This window comes from Plectropomus leopardus, chromosome 15 (genome assembly GCF_026936395.1).
Source record: "Plectropomus leopardus strain MGB_pleo_1.0 chromosome 15, ASM2693639v1, whole genome shotgun sequence".
NCBI classification, from domain to species: domain Eukaryota; kingdom Metazoa; phylum Chordata; class Actinopteri; order Perciformes; family Serranidae; genus Plectropomus; species Plectropomus leopardus.
The window spans coordinates 10,629,311-10,650,371 of record NC_142190.1 but is presented as its reverse complement, the minus strand read 5'-3'; positions in this window follow the sequence as shown (position 1 = coordinate 10,650,371).

Genomic DNA, 21,061 nt, shown 5'->3' with positions numbered 1-21,061 from the left:
TGCCTAGACACGCTGTAGCGTAGAATGTTGGGAAAATGGCCAAAAACACCAAAACAATGGATGCTGAAAAAATGACCAAAAAGGCAAGGCAAAAATGTCAACATATGACATGTCCCAAAAACTGTTAAAAATACCTTTAAACAGCATAAAATTGCGTGCCAAGACACACCATAGCACAGAATTTTTCAAAAAGGTCAAAAACACCATAATAATGGATGTTGAAAAAATGACTGAAAAGACAAGGCTATAGGATGGCAAAAATGTCAAAAATGACATGTCCCAAAATCCGCTAAAAACACCTCAAAACAGCATAAAATAGTGTGGAAAGACACGCCATAGCATCGACTTTTGCAAAAAAGGTAAAAAAACATAATAAAAATGGATGTTGAAAAAATGACCGAAAAGGCAAGGCTATAGTAAGGCAAGAATGTCAAAAAATGAAATGTCCCAAAACCCGCTAAAAACACCTCAGAACAGCATAAAGTAGCGTACCAAAACACGCCATAGCATAAAATTTTTGCAAAAAAGGCCAAATACACCATAAAATGGATGTTGAAAAAATGACCGAAAAGGCAAGGCTATAGTAAGGCAACAATGTTAAAATATGACATGTCCCAAAATCCACTAAAAACACCTCAAAACAGCATAAAATCGCGTGCCCAGACACGCCATAGCATTGAATTTTGCAAAAACTGCTCAAAACACCATTAAAACACAGGTCCGAAAAAATGAGCCAAAAAGCAAGGCTATAGTAAGGCAAAAATATCAAAATATGACATGTCCTAAAATCCGCTAAAAACACCTCAAAACAGCATAAAATCGCGTGCCAAGACACGTCATAGCATTGAATTTTGCAAAAACTGCCCAAAACACCATAAAAACACAGGTCCAAAAAATGAGCCAAAAAGGCAAGGCTATAGTAAGGCAAAATTGTCAAAAAATGACATTTCCCATAAACACTTCAAAACACCTCAAAACAGCATAAAATCGCGTTCCCAGACACGCTATAGCATCGAATTTTGCAAAAAAAGGTCAAAAAAACCATAAAAATAGATGTTGAAAAAATGACCAAAAAGGCAAGGCTTTAGTAAGGCAAAAATGTCAAAAAATGACATGTCCCAAAAACCACTAAAAACACCTCAAAACAGGATAAAATAGCATGCTGAAACACGCCATAGCATAGAATTTTGCAAAAAAGGTCAAAAACACCATAAAAACACAGGTCCAAAAAATGAGCTAAAAAGGCAAGGCTATAGTAAGGCAAAAATGTCAAAAAATGACATGTCCCAAAAACCACTAAAACACCTCAAAATAGCATAAAATAGCGTGCCAAGACACGCCATAGCATAGAATTTTGCAAAAACTGCCCAAAACACCAAAAAAAGGATGTTGAAAAATGACCAAAAAGGCAAGGCTATAGTAAGGCAAAAATGTCAAAAAATGACATTTCCCAAAAACACTTCAAAACACCTCAAAACAGCATAAAATCGCGTGCCCAGACACGCTATAGAATCGAATTTTGCAAAAAAGGTCAAAAACACCATAAAAACACAAGGCAAAAATATCAAAATATGATATATTCCAAAAACAGCTCAAAATAGCATAAAATGGCGTGCTGAAACATGCCATAGCATAGAATTTTGCAAAATCTACAAAAAACACCATAATAATGGATGATGAAAAAATGACAAAAAAGGCAAGGCTATAGTAAGGCAAAAATGTCAAAAAGTGACATGTCCCAACCACCGCTCAAAACACCTCAAAACAGCATAAAATCGCGTGCCCAGACACGCTATAGAATCGAATTTTGCAAAAAAGGTCAAAAACACCATAAAAATGGATGTTGAAAAAATGACCAAAAAGGCAAGGCTATAGTAAGGCAAAAATGTCAAAAAATGACATGTCCCAAAATCCGCTAAAAACACCTCAAAACAGGATAAAATAGCGTGCTGAAACACGCCATAGCATCAAATTTTGCAAAAACTGCCCAAAACACCATAAAAACACAGGTCTAAAAAGTGAGCCAAAAAGCAAGGCTATAGTAAGGCAATAAATATCAAAATATGACATATTCCAAAAACAGCCGAAAACACCTCAAAATAGCACAAAATGGCGTGCTGAAACACGCCATAGCATAGAATTTTGCAAAAACTGCAAAAAAAACACCATAATAATGGGTGTTGAAAAAATGACCAAAAAGGCAAGGCTATAGTAAGGCAAAAATGTTAAAAAATGACATTTCCCAAAAACCACTAAAAACACCTCAAAATAGCATAAAATCGCGTGCCCAGACACGCTATAGCATCGAATTTTGCAAAAAAAGGTCAGAAACACCATAAAAATGGATGTTGAAAAAATGACCAAAAAGGCAAGGCTATAGTAAGGCAAAAATGTCAAAAAGTGACATTTCCCAAAAACACTTCAAAACACCTCAAAACAGCATAAAATCGCGTGCCCAGACACGCTATAGCATTGAATTTTGCAAAAAAGGTCAAAAACACCATAAAAACACAGGTCCAAAAAATGAGCCAAAAAGCAAGGCTATAGTAAGGCAAAAATGACAAAATATGACATGTCCCAAAAACCACTAAAAACACCTCAAAACAGCATAAAATCGCGTACCAAGACACGCTATAGCATCGAATTTTGCAAAGAAGGTCAACAACACCATAAAAATGGATGTTGAAAAAATGACCAAAAAGACAAGGCTATAGTAAGGCAAAATGTCAAAAAATGACATTTCCCAAAAACACTTCAAAACACGTCAAAACAGCATAAAATCACGTGCCCAGACACACTATAGCATCAAATTTTGCAAAAACTGCCCAAAACACCATAAAAACACAGGTCCAAAAATTGAGCCAAAAAGCAAGGCTATAGTAAGGCAAAAATGTCAAAAAGTGACATTTCCCAAAAACACTTCAAAACACCTCAAAACAGCATAAAATCGCGTGCCCAGACACACTATAGCATCGAATTTTGCAAAAAAGGTCAAAAACACCATAAAAATGGATGTTGAAAAAATGACCAAAAAGGCAAGGCTATAGTAAGGCAAAAATGTCAAAAAATGACATGTCCCAAAATCTGCTAAAAACACCTCAAAACAGGATAAAATAGCGTGCTGAAACACGCCATAGCATCAAATTTTGCAAAAACTGCCCAAAACACCATAAAAACACAGGTCTAAAAAGTGAGCCAAAAAGCAAGGCTATAGTAAGGCAATAAATATCAAAATATGACATATTCCAAAAACAGCCGAAAACACCTCAAAATAGCACAAAATAGCGTGCTGAAACACGCCATAGCATAGAATTTTGCAAAAACTGCAAAAAAAACACCATAATAATGGGTGTTGAAAAAATGACCAAAAAGGCAAGGCTATAGTAAGGCAAAAATGTTAAAAAATGACATTTCCCAAAAACCACTAAAAACACCTCAAAATAGCATAAAATCGCGTGCCCAGACACGCTATAGCATCGAATTTTGCAAAAAAGGTCAAAAACACCATAAAAATGGATGTTGAAAAAATGACCAAAAAGGCAAGGCTATAGTAAGGCAAAAATGTCAAAAAGTGACATTTCCCAAAAACACTTCAAAACACCTCAAAACAGCATAAAATCGCGTGCCCAGACACACTATAGCATCGAATTTTGCAAAAAAGGTCAAAAACACCATAAAAACACAGGTCCAAAAAATGAGCCAAAAAGCAAGGCTATAGTAAGGCAAAAATGACAAAATATGACATGTCCCAAAAACCACTAAAAACACCTCAAAACAGCATAAAATCGCGTACCAAGACACGCTATAGCATCGAATTTTGCAAAGAAGGTCAACAACACCATAAAAATGGATGTTGAAAAAATGACCAAAAAGACAAGGCTATAGTAAGGCAAAATGTCAAAAAATGACATGTCCCAAAATCTGCTAAAAACACCTCAAAACAGGATAAAATAGCGTGCTGAAACACGCCATAGCATAGAATTTTGCAAAAACTGCAAAAAAAAACACCATAATAATGGGTGTTGAAGAAATGACCAAAAAGGCAAGGCTATAGTAAGGCAAAAATGTCAAAAAATGACATGTCCAAAAAAAAGCTAAAAACACCTCAAAACAGCATAAAATCGCGTGCCCAGACACGCTATAGCATAAAATTTTGCAAAAACTGCCCAAAACACCATAAAAACACAGGTCCAAAAATTGAGCCAAAAAGCAAGGCTATAGTAAGGCAAAAATGTCAAAATATGATATATTCCAAAAACAGCTAAAAACACCTCAAAACAGGATAAAATAGCGTGCTGAAACACGCCATAGCATCAAATTTTGCAAAAACTGCCCAAAACACCATAAAAACACAGGTCTAAAAAGTGAGCCAAAAAGCAAGGCTATAGTAAGGCAATAAATATCAAAATATGATATATTCCAAAAACAGCTGAAAACACCTCAAAACAGCATAAAATCGCGTACCCAGACACGCTATAGCATCGAATTTTGCAAAAAAGGTCGAAAACACCATAAAAATGGATGTTGAAAAAATGACCAAAAAAGCAAGGCTATAGTAAGGCAAAAATGTCAAAAAGTGACATTTCCCAAAAACACTTCAAAACACCTCAAAACAGCATAAAATCGCGTGCCCAGACACGCTATAGCATCGAATTTTGCAAAAAAGGTCAAAAACACCATAAAAATGGATGTTGAAAAAATGACCAAAAAGGCAAGGCTATAGTAAGGCAAAAATGTCAAAAAGTGACATTTCCCAAAAACACTTCAAAACACCTCAAAACAGCATAAAATAGTGTGCTGAAACACGCCATAGCATAGAATTTTGCAAAAACTGCCCAAAACACCATAAAAACACAGGTCCAAAAAATGAGCCAAAAAGGCAAGGCTATAGTAAGGCAATAAATATCAAAATATGATATATTCCAAAAACAGCTGAAAACACCTCAAAACAGCATAAAATCGCGTACCCAGACACGCTATAGCATCGAATTTTGCAAAAAAAGGTCAGAAACACCATAAAAATGGATGTTGAAAAAATGACCAAAAAGGCAAGGCTATAGTAAGGCAAAAATCTCAAAAAATGACATGTCCCAAAAACCACTAAAAACACCTCAAAACAGCATAAAATAGCGTGCTGAAACACGCCATAGCATAGAATTTTGCAAAAACTGCAAAAAACACCATAATAATGGGTGTTGAAAAAATGACCAAAAAGGCAAGGCTATAGTAAGGCAAAAATGTCAAAAAGTGACATTTCCCAAAAACACTTCAAAACACCTCAAAACAGCATAAAATCGTGTGCCCAGACACACTATAGCATCGAATTTTGCAAAAAAGGTCAAAAACACCATAAAAATGGATGTTGAAAAAATGACCAAAAAGGCAAGGCTATAGTAAGGCAAAAATGTCAAAAAATGACATTTCCCAAAAACCACTAAAAACACCTCAAAACAGCATAAAATAGCGTGCTGAAACACGCCATAGCATAGAATTTTGCAAAAACTGCAAAAAACACCATAATAATGGGTGTTGAAAAAATGACCAAAAAGGCAAGGCTATAGTAAGGCAAAAATGTCAAAAAGTGACATTTCCCAAAAACACTTCAAAACACCTCAAAACAGCATAAAATCGCGTGCCCAGACACACTATAGCATCGAATTTTGCAAAAAAGGTCAAAAACACCATAAAAATGGATGTTGAAAAAATGACCAAAAAGGCAAGGCTATAGTAAGGCAAAAATGTCAAAAAATGACATTTCCCAAAAACCACTAAAAACACCTCAAAATAGCATAAAATCGCGTGCCCAGACACGCTATAGAATCGAATTTTGCAAAAAAGGTCGAAAACACAAAAAAAATGGATGTTGAAAAAATGACCAAAAAAGCAAGGCTATAGTAAGGCAAAAATGTCAAAAAGTGACATTTCCCAAAAACACTTCAAAACACCTCAAAACAGCATAAAATCGCGTGCCCAGACACGCTATAGCATCGAATTTTGCAAAAAAGGTCAAAAACACCATAAAAATGGATGTTGAAAAAATGACCAAAAAGGCAAGGCTATAGTAAGGCAAAAATGTCAAAAAGTGACATTTCCCTAAAAACACTTCAAAACACCTCAAAACAGCATAAAATAGCGTGCTGAAACACGCCATAGCATAGAATTTTGCAAAACTGCCCAAAACACCATAAAACACAGGTCCAAAAAATGAGCCAAAAAGGCAAGGCTATAGTAAGGCAAAAATGTCAAAAAATGACATTTCCCAAAAACACTTCAAAACACCTCAAAACAGCATAAAATCGCGTGCCCAGACACACTATAGCATCGAATTTTGCAAAAAAAGGTCAGAAACACCATAAAAATGGATGTTGAAAAAATGACCAAAAAGGCAAGGCTATAGTAAGGCAAAAATCTCAAAAAATGACATGTCCCAAAAACCACTAAAAACACCTCAAAACAGCATAAAATAGCGTGCTGAAACACGCCATAGCATAGAATTTTGCAAAAACTTCCAAAAACACCATAATAATGGATGTTGAAAAAATGACCAAAAAGGCAAGGCTATAGTAAGGCAAAAATGTCAAAATATGACATGTCCCAAAATCCGCTAAAAACACCCCAAAACAGCATAAAATAGCATGCCAAGACAAGCTATAGCATCAATTTTGCAAAAGGTCAAAAACACCATAAAAATGGATGTTGAAAAATGACCAAAAAGGCAAGGCTATAGTAAGGCAAAAATGTCAAAAGTGACATTTCCCAAAAACACTTCAAAACACCTCAAAACAGCATAAAATAGTGTGCTGAAACACGCCATAGCATAGAATTTTGCAAAAACTGCCCAAAACACCATAAAAACACAGGTCCAAAAAATGAGCCAAAAAGGCAAGGCTATAGTAAGGCAAAAATGTCAAAAAATGACATTTCCCAAAAACACTTCAAAACACCTCAAAACAGCATAAAATCGCGTACCCAGACACGCTATAGCATCGAATTTTGCAAAAAAAAGGTCAGAAACACCATAAAAATGGATGTTGAAAAAATGACCAAAAAGGCAAGGCTATAGTAAGGCAAAAATCTCAAAAAATGACATGTCCCAAAATCCGCTAAAAACACCTTAAAACAGGATAAAATAGCGTGCCAAGACTCGACAGAGCATAGGATTGTGCAAAAACTGCAAAAAACACCATAATAATGCATGTTGAAAAAATGACCAAAAGGGCAAGGCTATAGTAAGGCAAAAATGCCAAAAATGACATTTCCCAAAAACACTTCAAAACACCTCAAAACAGCATAAAATCACGTGCCCAGACACACTATAGCATCAATTTTGCAAAAGGTCAAAAACACCATAAAATGGATGTTGAAAAATGACCAAAAAGGCAAGGCTATAGTAAGGCAAAAATGTCAAAAAGTGACATTTCCCAAAAACACTTCAAAACACCTCAAAACAGCATAAAATCGCGTGCCCAGACACGCTATAGCATCGAATTTTGCAAAAAAGGTCAAAAACACCATAAAAATGGATGTTGAAAAAATGACCAAAAAGGCAAGGCTATAGTAAGGCAAAAATGTCAAAAAGTGACATTTCCCAAAAACACTTCAAAACACCTCAAAACAGCATAAAATAGTGTGCTGAAACACGCCATAGCATAGAATTTTGCAAAAACTGCCCAAAACACCATAAAAACACAGGTCCAAAAAATGAGCCAAAAAGGCAAGGCTATAGTAAGGCAAAAATGTCAAAAAATGACATTTCCCAAAAACACTTCAAAACACCTCAAAACAGCATAAAATCGCGTGCCCAGACACACTATAGCATCGAATTTTGCAAAAAAAGGTCAGAAACACCATAAAAATGGATGTTGAAAAAATGACCAAAAAGGCAAGGCTATAGTAAGGCAAAAATCTCAAAAAATGACATGTCCCAAAAACCACTAAAAACACCTCAAAACAGCATAAAATAGCGTGCTGAAACACGCCATAGCATAGAATTTTGCAAAAACTGCAAAAAACACCATAATAATGGGTGTTGAAAAAATGACCAAAAAGGCAAGGCTATAGTAAGGCAAAAATGTCAAAAAGTGACATTTCCCAAAAACACTTCAAAACACCTCAAAACAGCATAAAATCGCGTGCCCAGACACACTATAGCATCGAATTTTGCAAAAAAGGTCAAAAACACCATAAAAATGGATGTTGAAAAAATGACCAAAAAGGCAAGGCTATAGTAAGGCAAAAATGTCAAAAAATGACATTTCCCAAAAACCACTAAAAACACCTCAAAATAGCATAAAATCGCGTGCCCAGACACGCTATAGAATCGAATTTTGCAAAAAAGGTCGAAAACACAAAAAAAATGGATGTTGAAAAAATGACCAAAAAAGCAAGGCTATAGTAAGGCAAAAATGTCAAAAAGTGACATTTCCCAAAAACACTTCAAAACACCTCAAAACAGCATAAAATCGCGTGCCCAGACACGCTATAGCATAGAATTTTGCAAAAAAGGTCAAAAACACCATAAAAATGGATGTTGAAAAAATGACCAAAAAGGCAAGGCTATAGTAAGGCAAAAATGTCAAAAAGTGACATTTCCCAAAAACACTTCAAAACACCTCAAAACAGCATAAAATAGCGTGCTGAAACACGCCATAGCATAGAATTTTGCAAAAACTGCCCAAAACACCATAAAAACACAGGTCCAAAAAATGAGCCAAAAAGGCAAGGCTATAGTAAGGCAAAAATGTCAAAAAATGACATTTCCCAAAAACACTTCAAAACACCTCAAAACAGCATAAAATCGCGTGCCCAGACACGCTATAGCATCGAATTTTGCAAAAAAAGGTCAGAAACACCATAAAAATGGATGTTGAAAAAATGACCAAAAAGGCAAGGCTATAGTAAGGCAAAAATCTCAAAAAATGACATGTCCCAAAAACCACTAAAAACACCTCAAAACAGCATAAAATAGCGTGCTGAAACACGCTATAGCATAGAATTTTGCAAAAACTTCCAAAAACACCATAATAATGGATGTTGAAAAAATGACCAAAAAGGCAAGGCTATAGTAAGGCAAAAATGTCAAAAAATGACATGTCCCAAAAACACTTAAAACACCCCAAAACAGCTTAAAATAGCATGCCAAGACAAGCCATAGCATCGAATTTTGCAAAAAAGGTCAAAAACACCATAAAAATGGATGTTGAAAAAATGACCAAAAAGGCAAGGCTATAGTAAGGCAAAAATCTCAAAAAATGACATGTCCCAAAATCCGCTAAAAACACCTTAAAACAGGATAAAATAGCGTGCCAAGACTCGACAGAGCATAGGATTGTGCAAAAACTGCAAAAAACACCATAATAATGCATGTTGAAAAAATGACCAAAAGGGCAAGGCTATAGTAAGGCAAAAATGCCAAAAATGACATTTCCCAAAAACACTTCAAAACACCTCAAAACAGCATAAAATCACGTGCCCAGACACACTATAGCATCGAATTTCGCAAAAAAGGTCAAAAACACCATAAAAATGGATGTTGAAAAAATGACCAAAAAGGCAAGGCTATAGTAAGGCAAAAATGTCAAAAAATGACATTTCCCAAAAACCACTAAAAACACCTCAAAATAGCATAAAATCGCGTGCCCAGACACGCTATAGAATCGAATTTTGCAAAAAAGGTCGAAAACACAATAAAAATGGATGTTGAAAAAATGACCAAAAAAGCAAGGCTATAGTAAGGCAAAAATGTCAAAAAGTGACATTTCCCAAAAACACTTCAAAACACCTCAAAACAGCATAAAATCGCGTGCCCAGACACACTATAGCATAGAATTTTGCAAAAACTGCAAAAAAACACCATAAGAATGGGTGTTGAAAAAATGACCAAAAAGGCAAGGCTATAGTAAGGCAAAAATCTCAAAAAATGACATGTCCCAACAACCGCTAAAAACACCTCAAAACAGCATAAAATCGCGTGCCCAGACACGCTATAGCATCAAATTTTGCAAAAACTGCCCAAAACACCATAAAAACACAGGTCCAGAAAATGAGCCAAAAAGCAAGGCTATAGTAAGGCAAAAATATCAAAATACGATATATTCCAAAAACAGCTGAAAACACCTCAAAACAGCATAAAACAGTGTGGAAAGACACGCCATAGCATAGAATCTTGCAAAAACTGTCATGTCAAGGAAATTGTTTGAAGTCGTTTTTTGTCTTGTGTCTATGTTGTCTTGTAATTTCCTGTTTCATTTTGAAATCCTAACTCTCCTCTTGTTTCAGGTCACCGACTTTCTCCCTTTGTGTGTTTTTCCGCCAGTGTGATTGTCGGTTCCGCTCTGAATGTCTCCACCTGTTTCCCCTTACCTTGTGTATATATAGTCGGCGTCTCTCGTTTTCCTGTGCCAGTTCGTCTTATCTCGTCTGACAGTGAACCAGTGCCATTTTCATGCCCAAGTCATGTTTTGTTGTTGCTTGCTCATTTGTATTGTTCAGGTTTGAAACCTATTTCTATTTGATATTTTGTTGGTCTCTTGTTTTCTTGATACCTCGTTAGAGTAATTTTTTGTTGTTACTTTTTCCTCTTCGGATTGATTTTGATTTTTGCATGTACCTGTGTAAAGACTTTACTGCTGCCTTATTATAAAAAAGTTAATCTTGACATTTTTTGAAATCTGGTGTCGTGCATTTAAGTTCAAACACCATAATAAGGTGTGTTGAAAGAAATGACCGAAAAGGTAAGGCTATAGTAAGGCAAAAATGCCAAAAATGACATGTCCCAAAATCTGCTAAAAACACCTCAAAACAGGATGAAATAGCGTGCCCAGACACACTATAGCATAGAATTTTGCAAAAACTGCAAAAAACACCATAAAAATGGATGTTGAAAAAATGACGAAAAAGGCAAGGCTATAGTATGGCAAAAATGTCAAAATATGACATGTCCGAAAATCTGCTAAAAACAGCCAAAAACAGCTTAAAATAGCATGCCAAGACAAGCCATAGCATCGAATTTTGCAAAAAAGGTCAAAAACACCATAAAAATGGATGTTGAAAAAAATGACAGAAAAGCCAAGGCTATAGTAAGGCAAAAATGTCAAAATATGACATGTCTTAAAATCCGCTAAAAACACCCCAAAACAGCTTAAAATAGCATGCCAAGACAAGCCATAGCATCGAATTTTGCAAAAAAGGTCAAAAACACCATAAAAATGGATGTTGAAAAAAATGACCGAAAAGGCAAGGCTATAGTAAGGCAAAACTGTCAAAATATGACATGTCCTAAAATCCGCTAAAAACACCTCAAAACAGGATAAAATAGCGTGCCAAGACACGCTATAGCATCCAAGTTTGCAAAAACTTCCAAAAAACACCATAAAAATGGATGTTGAAAAAATGACCAAAAAGGCAAGGCTATAGTAAGGCAAAAATGCAAAAAATGACATGACCCAAAATCCGCTAAAAACACCTCAAAACAGGATAAAATAGCGTGCCAAGAAACGCTATAGCATAGAATTTTGCAAAAACTGCAAAAAACACCATAAAAATGGATGTTGAAAAAATGACCAAAAAGGCAAGGCTATAGTAAGGCAAAAATGTCAAAAAATGACATGTCCCAAAATCCGCTAAAAACACCCCAAAACAGCTTAAAATAGCATGCCAAGACACGCTATAGCATCGAAGTTTGCAAAAAAGGTCAAAAACACCATAAAAATGGATGTTGAAAAAAATGACCAAAAAGGCAAGGCTATAGTAAGGCAAAACTGTCAAAATATGACATTTCCTAAAATCCGCTAAAAACACGTCAAAACAGGATAAAATAGCGTGCCAAGACACGCTATAGCATCGAAGTTTGCAAAAACTGCAAAAAACACCATAAAAATGGATGTTGAAAAAATGACCAAAAAGGCAAGGCTATAGTATGGCAAAAATGTCAAAATATGACATGTCCCAAAATCCGCTAAAAACACCCCAAAACAGCTTAAAATAGCATGCCAAGACACGCTATAGCATCGAATTTTGCAAAAAAGGTCAAAAACACCATAAAAATGGATGTTGATAAAAATGACCAAAACGGCAAGGCTATAGTAAGGCAAAAATGCAAAAAATGACATGACCCAAAATCCGCTAAAAACACCTCAAAACAGGATAAAATAGCGTGCCAAGAAACGCTATAGCATAGAATTTTGCAAAAACTGCAAAAAACACCATAAAAATGGATGTTGAAAAAATGACCAAAAAGGCAAGGCTATAGTAAGGCAAAAATGTCAAAAATGACATGTCTGAAAATCCGCTAAAAACACCTCAAAACAGCTTAAAATAGCATGCCAAGACAAGCCATAGCATCAATTTTGCAAAAGGTCAAAAACTCCATAAAAATGGATGTTGAAAAAAATGACCAAAAAGGCAAGGCTATAGTAAGGCAAAAATGTCAAAATATGACATGTCTTAAAATCTGCTAAAAACACCTCAAAACAGGATAAAATAGCATGCCAAGACACGCTATAGCATCGAATTTTGCAAAAAAGGTCAAAAACTCCATAAAAATGGATGTTGAAAAAAATGACAGAAAAGGCAAGGCTATAGTAAGGCAAAAATGTCAAAATATGACATGTCTTAAAATCTGCTAAAAACACCTCAAAACAGGATAAAATAGCATGCCAAGACACGCTATAGCATCGAAGTTTGCAAAAAAGGTCAAAAACACCATAAAAATGGATGTTGAAAAAAATGACCAAAAAGGCAAGGCTATAGTAAGTCAAAAATACCAAAAATGACATTTCCTAAAATCCGCTAAAAACACGTCAAAACAGGATAAAATAGCGTGCCAAGACACGCTATAGCATCGAAGTTTGCAAAAACTGCAAAAAACACCATAAAAATGGATGTTGAAAAAATGACCGAAAAGGCAAGGCTATAGTATGGCAAAAATGTCAAAATATGACATGTCCTAAAATCTGCTAAAAACACCTCAAAACAGGATAAAATAGCATGCCAAGACACGCCATAGCATCGAATTTTGCAAAAAAGGTCAAAAACACCATAAAAATGGATGTTGAAAAAAATGACCAAAAAGGCAAGGCTATAGTAAGGCAAAACTGTCAAAATATGACATTTCCTAAAATCCGCTAAAAACACCCCAAAACAGCTTAAAATATCATGCCAAGACTAGCTATAGCATCGAATTTTGCAAAAAAGGTCAAAAACACCATAAAAATGGATGTTGAAAAAAATGACAGAAAAGGCAAGGCTATAGTAAGGCAAAAATGCCAAAAATGACATTTCCTAAAATCCGCTAAAAACACGTCAAAACAGGATAAAATAGCGTGCCAAGACACGCTATAGCATCGAAGTTTGCAAAAACTGCAAAAAACTCCATAAAAATGGATGTTGAAAAAAATGACCAAAAAGGCAAGGCTATAGTAAGGCAAAAATGTCAAAATATGACATGTCCTAAAATCTGCTAAAAACACCTCAAAACAGGATAAAATAGCATGCCAAGACACGCTATAGCATTGAATTTTGCAAAAAAGGTCAAAAACACCATAAAAATGGATGTTGAAAAAAATGACCAAAAAGGCAAGGCTATAGTAAGGCAAAAATGTCAAAATATGACATGTCCCAAAATCCGCTAAAAACACCCCAAAACAGCTTAAAATAGCATGCCAAGACAAGCCATAGCATCGAATTTTGCAAAAAAGGTCAAAAACACCATAAAAATGGATGTTGAAAAAAATGACCAAAACGGCAAGGCTATAGTAAGGCAAAAATGCCAAAAATGACATGACCCAAAATCCGCTAAAAACACCTCAAAACAGGATAAAATAGCGTGCCAAGAAACGCTATAGCATAGAATTTTGCAAAAACTGCAAAAAACACCATAAAAATGGATGTTGAAAAAATGACCAAAAAGGCAAGGCTATAGTAAGGCAAAAATGTCAAAATATGACATGTCCCAAAATCCGCTAAAAACACCCCAAAACAGCTTAAAATAGCATGCCAAGACAAGCCATAGCATCGAATTTTGCAAAAAAGGTCAAAAACACCATAAAAATGGATGTTGAAAAAAATGACAGAAAAGGCAAGGCTATAGTAAGGCAAAACTGTCAAAATATGACATGTCTTAAAATCTGCTAAAAACACCTCAAAACAGGATAAAATAGCATGCCAAGACACGCTATAGCATCGAATTTTGCAAAAAAGGTCAAAAACACCATAAAAATGGATGTTGAAAAAAATGACCAAAAAGGCAAGGCTATAGTAAGGCAAAAATGCCAAAAATGACATTTCCTAAAATCCGCTAAAAACACCTCAAAACAGGATAAAATAGCGTGCCAAGACACGCTATAGCATCGAAGTTTGCAAAAACTGCAAAAAACACCATAAAAATGGATGTTGAAAAAATGACCGAAAAGGCAAGGCTATAGTATGGCAAAAATGTCAAAATATGACATGTCCTAAAATCTGCTAAAAACACCTCAAAACAGGATAAAATAGCATGCCAAGACACGCCATAGCATCAATTTTGCAAAAAAGGTCAAAAACACCATAAAAATGGATGTTGAAAAAATGACCAAAAAGGCAAGGCTATAGTAAGGCAAAAATGCCAAAAATGACATGACCCAAAATCCGCTAAAAACACCTCAAAACAGGATAAAATAGCGTGCCAAGACACGCTATAGCATCGAAGTTTGCAATAACTGCAAAAAACACCATAAAAATGGATGTTGAAAAAATGACCAAAAAGGCAAGGCTATAGTAAGGCAAAAATGTCAAAATATGACATGTCCTAAAATCTGCTAAAAACACCTCAAAACAGGATAAAATAGCATGCCAAGACACGCCATAGCATTGAATTTTGCAAAAACGGTCAAAAACACCATAAAAATGGATGTTGAAAAAATGACCAAAAAGGCAAGGCTATAGTATGGCAAAAATGTCAAAATATGACATGTCCCAAAATCCGCTAAAAACACCCAAAAACAGCTTAAAATAGCGTGCCAAGACACGCTATAGCATCGAATTTTGCAAAAACTGCAAAAAACACCATAAAAATGGATGTTGAAAAAATGACCAAAAAGGCAAGGCTATAGTATGGCAAAAATGCGAAAAATTGACATGTTCCAAAATCCAATAAAAACACCTCAAAACAGCATCAAATAGCGTGCCAAGAAACGCTATAGAATAGAATTTTGCAAAAACTGCAAAAAACACCATAAAAATGGATGTTGAAAAAAAATGACAGAAAAGGCAAGGCTATAGTAAGGCAAAAATGCCAAAAATGACATGACCCAAAATCCGCTAAAAACACCTCAAAACAGGATAAAATAGCGTGCCAAGACACGCTATAGCATCGAAGTTTGCAATAACTGCAAAAAACACCATAATAATGCATGTTGAAAAAAATGACCAAAAAGGCAAGGCTATAGTAAGGCAAAAATGCCAAAAATGACATTTCCTAAAATCCGCTAAAAACACCCCAAAACAGGATAAAATAGCATGCCAAGACACGCTATAGCATCGAATTTTGCAAAAAAGGTCAAAAACACCATAAAAATGGATGTTGAAAAAATGACCAAAAAGGCAAGGCTATAGTATGGCAAAAATGTCAAAATATGACATGTCCCAAAATCCGCTAAAAACACCCCAAAACAGCTTAAAATAGCATGCCAAGACAAGCCATAGCATCGAATTTTGCAAAAAAGGTCAAAAACACCATAAAAATGGATGTTGAAAAAAATGACAGAAAAGGCAAGGCTATAGTAAGGCAAAAATGCCAAAAATGACATGACCCAAAATCCGCTAAAAACACCTCAAAACAGGATAAAATAGCGTGCCAAGACACGCTATAGCATCGAAGTTTGCAATAACTGCAAAAAACACCATAAAAATGGATGTTGAAAAAATGACCGAAAAGGCAAGGCTATAGTATGGCAAAAATGTCAAAATATGACATGTCCTAAAATCTGCTAAAAACACCTCAAAACAGGATAAAATAGCATGCCAAGACACGCTATAGCATCGAAGTTTGCAAAAAAGGTCAAAAACACCATAAAAATGGATGTTGAAAAAAATGACCAAAAAGGCAAGGCTATAGTAAGGCAAAAATGCCAAAAATGACATTTCCTAAAATCCGCTAAAAACACCCCAAAACAGGATAAAATAGCATGCCAAGACACGCTATAGCATCGAATTTTGCAAAAAAGGTCAAAAACACCATAAAAATGGATGTTGAAAAAATGACCAAAAAGGCAAGGCTATAGTATGGCAAAAATGTCAAAATATGACATGTCCCAAAATCCGCTAAAAACACCCCAAAACAGCTTAAAATAGCATGCCAAGACACGCTATAGCATCGAATTTTGCAAAAAAGGTCAAAAACACCATAAAAATGGATGTTGAAAAAATGACCAAAAAGGCAAGGCTATAGTAAGGCAAAAATGCCAAAAATGACATGACCCAAAATCCGCTAAAAACACCTCAAAACAGGATAAAATAGCGTGCCAAGACACGCTATAGCATCGAAGTTTGCAATAACTGCAAAAAACACCATAAAAATGGATGTTGAAAAAATGACCAAAAAGGCAAGGCTATAGTAAGGCAAAAATGTCAAAATATGACATGTCTTAAAATCTGCTAAAAACACCTCAAAACAGGATAAAATAGCATGCCAAGACACGCTATAGCATTGAATTTTGCAAAAAAGGTCAAAAACACCATAAAAATGGATGTTGAAAAAAATGACCAAAAAGGCAAGGCTATAGTAAGGCAAAAATGCCAAAAATGACATGTCCCAAAATCTGCTAAAAACACCCCAAAACAGCTTGAAATAGCATGCCAAGACAAGCCATAGCATCGAATTTTGCAAAAAAGGTAAAAAAACAGCATAAAAATGGATGTTGAAAAAAATGACAGAAAAAGCAAGGCTATAGTATGGCAAAAATGTCAAAATATGACATGTCCTAAAATCTGCTAAAAACACCTCAAAACAGGATAAAATAGCATGCCAAGACACGCTATAGCATCGAAGTTTGCAAAAAAGGTCAAAAACACCATAAAAATGGATGTTGAAAAAAATGACCAAAAAGGCAAGGCTATAGTAAGGCAAAAATGTCAAAATATGACATGTCCCAAAATCCGCTAAAAACACCCCAAAACAGCTTAAAATAGCATGCCAAGACACACTATAGCATCGAATTTTGCAAAAAAGGTCAAAAACACCATAAAAATTGATGTTGAAAAAATGACCAAAAAGGCAAGGCTATAGTATGGCAAAAATGTCAAAATATGACATGTCCCAAAATCCGCTAAAAACACCCCAAAACAGCTTAAAATAGCATGCCAAGACACGCTATAGCATCGAATTTTGCAAAAAAGGTCAAAAACACCATAAAAATGGATGTTGAAAAAATGACCAAAACGGCAAGGCTATAGTAAGGCAAAAATGTCAAAATATGACATGTCCTAAAATCTGCTAAAAACACCTCAAAACAGGATAAAATAGCGTGCCAAGACACGCTATAGCATAGAATTTTGCAAAAACGGCAAAAAACACCATAAAAATTGATGTTGAAAAAATGACCAAAAAGGCAAGGCTATAGTAAGGCAAAAATGTCAAAAAATGACATGTCCCAAAATCTGCTAAAAACACCGAAAAGCAGCTTAAAATCGCATGCCAAGACACGCTATAGCATAGAATTTTGCAAAAAAGGTCAAAAACACCATAAAAATGGATGTTGAAAAAAATGACCAAAAAGGCAAGGCTATAGTATGGCAAAAATGTCAAAATATGACATGTCCCAAAATCCGCTAAAAACACCCCAAAACAGCTTGAAATAGCATGCCAAGACAAGCCATAGCATCGAAGTTTGCAAAAAAGGTAAAAAACACCATAAAAATGGATGTTGAAAAAAATGACCAAAAAGGCAAGGCTATAGTAAGGCAAAACTGTCAAAATATGACATGTCTTAAAATCTGCTAAAAACACCTCAAAACAGGATAAAATAGCGTGCCAAGAAACGCTATAGCATCGAAGTTTGCAAAAAAGGTCAAAAACACCATAAAAATGGATGTTGAAAAAAATGACCAAAAAGGCAAGGCTATAGTAAGGCAAAAATGTCAAAAAATGACATGTCCCAAAATCTGCTAAAAACACCGAAAAACAGCTTAAAATCGCATGCCAAGACACACTATAGCATAGAATTTTGCAAAAAAGGTCAAAAACACCATAAAAATGGATGTTGAAAAAAATGACAGAAAAGGCAAGGCTATAGTAAGGCAAAAATGCCAAAAATGACATTTCCTAAAATCCGCTAAAAACACCTCAAAACAGGATAAAATAGCGTGCCAAGACACGCTATAGCATCGAAGTTTGCAAAAACTGCAAAAAACACCATAAAAATGGATGTTGAAAAAATGACCAAAAAGGCAAGGCTATAGTAAGGCAAAACTGTCAAAATATGACATGTCCCAAAATCCGCTAAAAACACCCCAAAACAGCTTAAAATAGCATGCCAAGACACGCTATAGCATCGAATTTTGCAAAAAAGGTCAAAAACACCATAAAAATGGATGTTGAAAAAAATGACCAAAACGGCAAGGCTATAGTAAGGCAAAAATGCCAAAAATGACATGACCCAAAATCCGCTAAAAACACCCCAAAACAGGATAAAATAGCGTGCCAAGAAACGCTATAGCATAGAATTTTGCAAAAACTGCAAAAAACACCATAAAAATGGATGTTGAAAAAATGACCAAAAAGGCAAGGCTATAGTAAGGCAAAAATGTCAAAAAGTGACATTTCCCAAAAACACTTCAAAACACCTCAAAACAGCATAAAATCGCGTGCCCAGACACACTATAGCATAGAATTTTGCAAAAAAGGTCAAAAACACCATAAAAATGGATGTTGAAAAAAATGACCAAAAAGGCAAGGCTATAGTAAGGCAAAAATGTCAAAAAATGACATGTCCCAAAATCCGCTAAAAACACCTCAAAACAGGATAAAATAGCGTGCCAAGACACGCTATAGCATCGAAGTTTGCAATAACTGCAAAAAACACCATAAAAATGGATGTTGAAAAAATGACCAAAAAGGCAAGGCTATAGTAAGGCAAAAATGTCAAAAAATGACATGTCCCAAAATCCGCTAAAAACACCCCAAAACAGCTTAAAATAGCATGCCAAGACAAGCCATAGCATCGAATTTTGCAAAAAAGGTCAAAAACTCCATAAAAATGGATGTTGAAAAAAATGACCAAAACGGCAAGGCTATAGTAAGGCAAAAATGCCAAAAATGACATGACCCAAAATCCGCTAAAAACACCCCAAAACAGGATAAAATAGCGTGCCAAGAAACGCTATAGCATAGAATTTTGCAAAAACTGCAAAAAACACCATAAAAATGGATGTTGAAAAAATGACCAAAAAGGCAAGGCTATAGTAAGGCAAAAATGTCAAAAAGTGACATTTCCCAAAAACACTTCAAAACACCTCAAAACAGCATAAAATCGCGTGCCCAGACACACTATAGCATAGAATTTTGCAAAAAAGGTCAAAAACACCATAAAAATGGATGTTGAAAAAAATGACCAAAAAGGCAAGGCTATAGTAAGGCAAAAATGTCAAAAAATGACATGTCCCAAAATCCGCTAAAAACACCTCAAAACAGGATAAAATAGCGTGCCAAGACACGCTATAGCATCGAAGTTTGCAATAACTGCAAAAAACACCATAAAAATGGATGTTGAAAAAAATGACCAAAAAGGCAAGGCTATAGTATGGCAAAAATGTCAAAATATGACATGTCCCAAAATCCGCTAAAAACACCCCAAAACAGCTTAAAATAGCATGCCAAGACAAGCCATAGCATCGAATTTTGCAAAAAAGGTCAAAAACTCCATAAAAATGGATGTTGAAAAAAATGACAGAAAAGGCAAGGCTATAGTAAGGCAAAACTGTCAAAATATGACATGTCTTAAAATCTGCTAAAAACACCTCAAAACAGGATAAAATAGCATGCCAAGACACGCTATAGCATCGAAGTTTGCAAAAAAGGTCAAAAACACCATAAAAATGGATGTTGAAAAAAATGACCAAAAAGGCAAGGCTATAGTAAGGCAAAAATGCCAAAAATGACATTTCCTAAAATCCGCTAAAAACACCTCAAAACAGGATAAAATAGCGTGCCAAGACACGCTATAGCATCGAAGTTTGCAAAAACTGCAAAAAACACCATAAAAATGGATGTTGAAAAAATGACCAAAAAGGCAAGGCTATAGTAAGGCAAAACTGTCAAAACATGACATGTCCCAAAATCTGCTAAAAACACCCCAAAACAGCTTAAAATAGCATGCCAAGACAAGCCATAGCATCAATTTTGCAAAAAAGGTCAAAAACACCATAAAAATGGATGTTGAAAAAATGACCAAAAAGGCAAGGCTATAGTATGGCAAAAATGTCAAAATATGACATGTCCCAAAATCCGCTAAAAACACCCAAAAACAGCTTAAAATAGCGTGCCAAGACACGCTATAGCATCGAATTTTGCAAAAACTGCAAAAAACACCATAAAAATGGATGTTGAAAAAATGACCAAAAAGGCAAGGCTATAGTATGGCAAAAATGCGAAAAATTGACATGTTCCAAAATCCAATAAAAACACCTCAAAACAGCATCAAATAGCGTGCCAAGAAACGCTATAGCATAGAATTTTGCAAAAACTGCAAAAAACACCATAAAAATGGATGTTGAAAAAATGACCAAAAAGGCAAGGCTATGGCAAACATGTCAAAAAATGACATGTCCCAAAATCTGCTAAAAACACCGAAAAACAGCTTAAAATCGCATGCCAAGACACGCTATAGCATAGAATTTTGCAAAAAAGGTCAAAAACACCATAAAAATGGATGTTGAAAAAAATGACCAAAAAGGCAAGGCTATAGTAAGGCAAAAATGCCAAAAATGACATGTCCTAAAATCTGCTAAAAACACCTCAAAACAGGATAAAATAGCATGCCAAGACAAGCCATAGCATTGAATTTTGCAAAAAAGGTCAAAAAACACC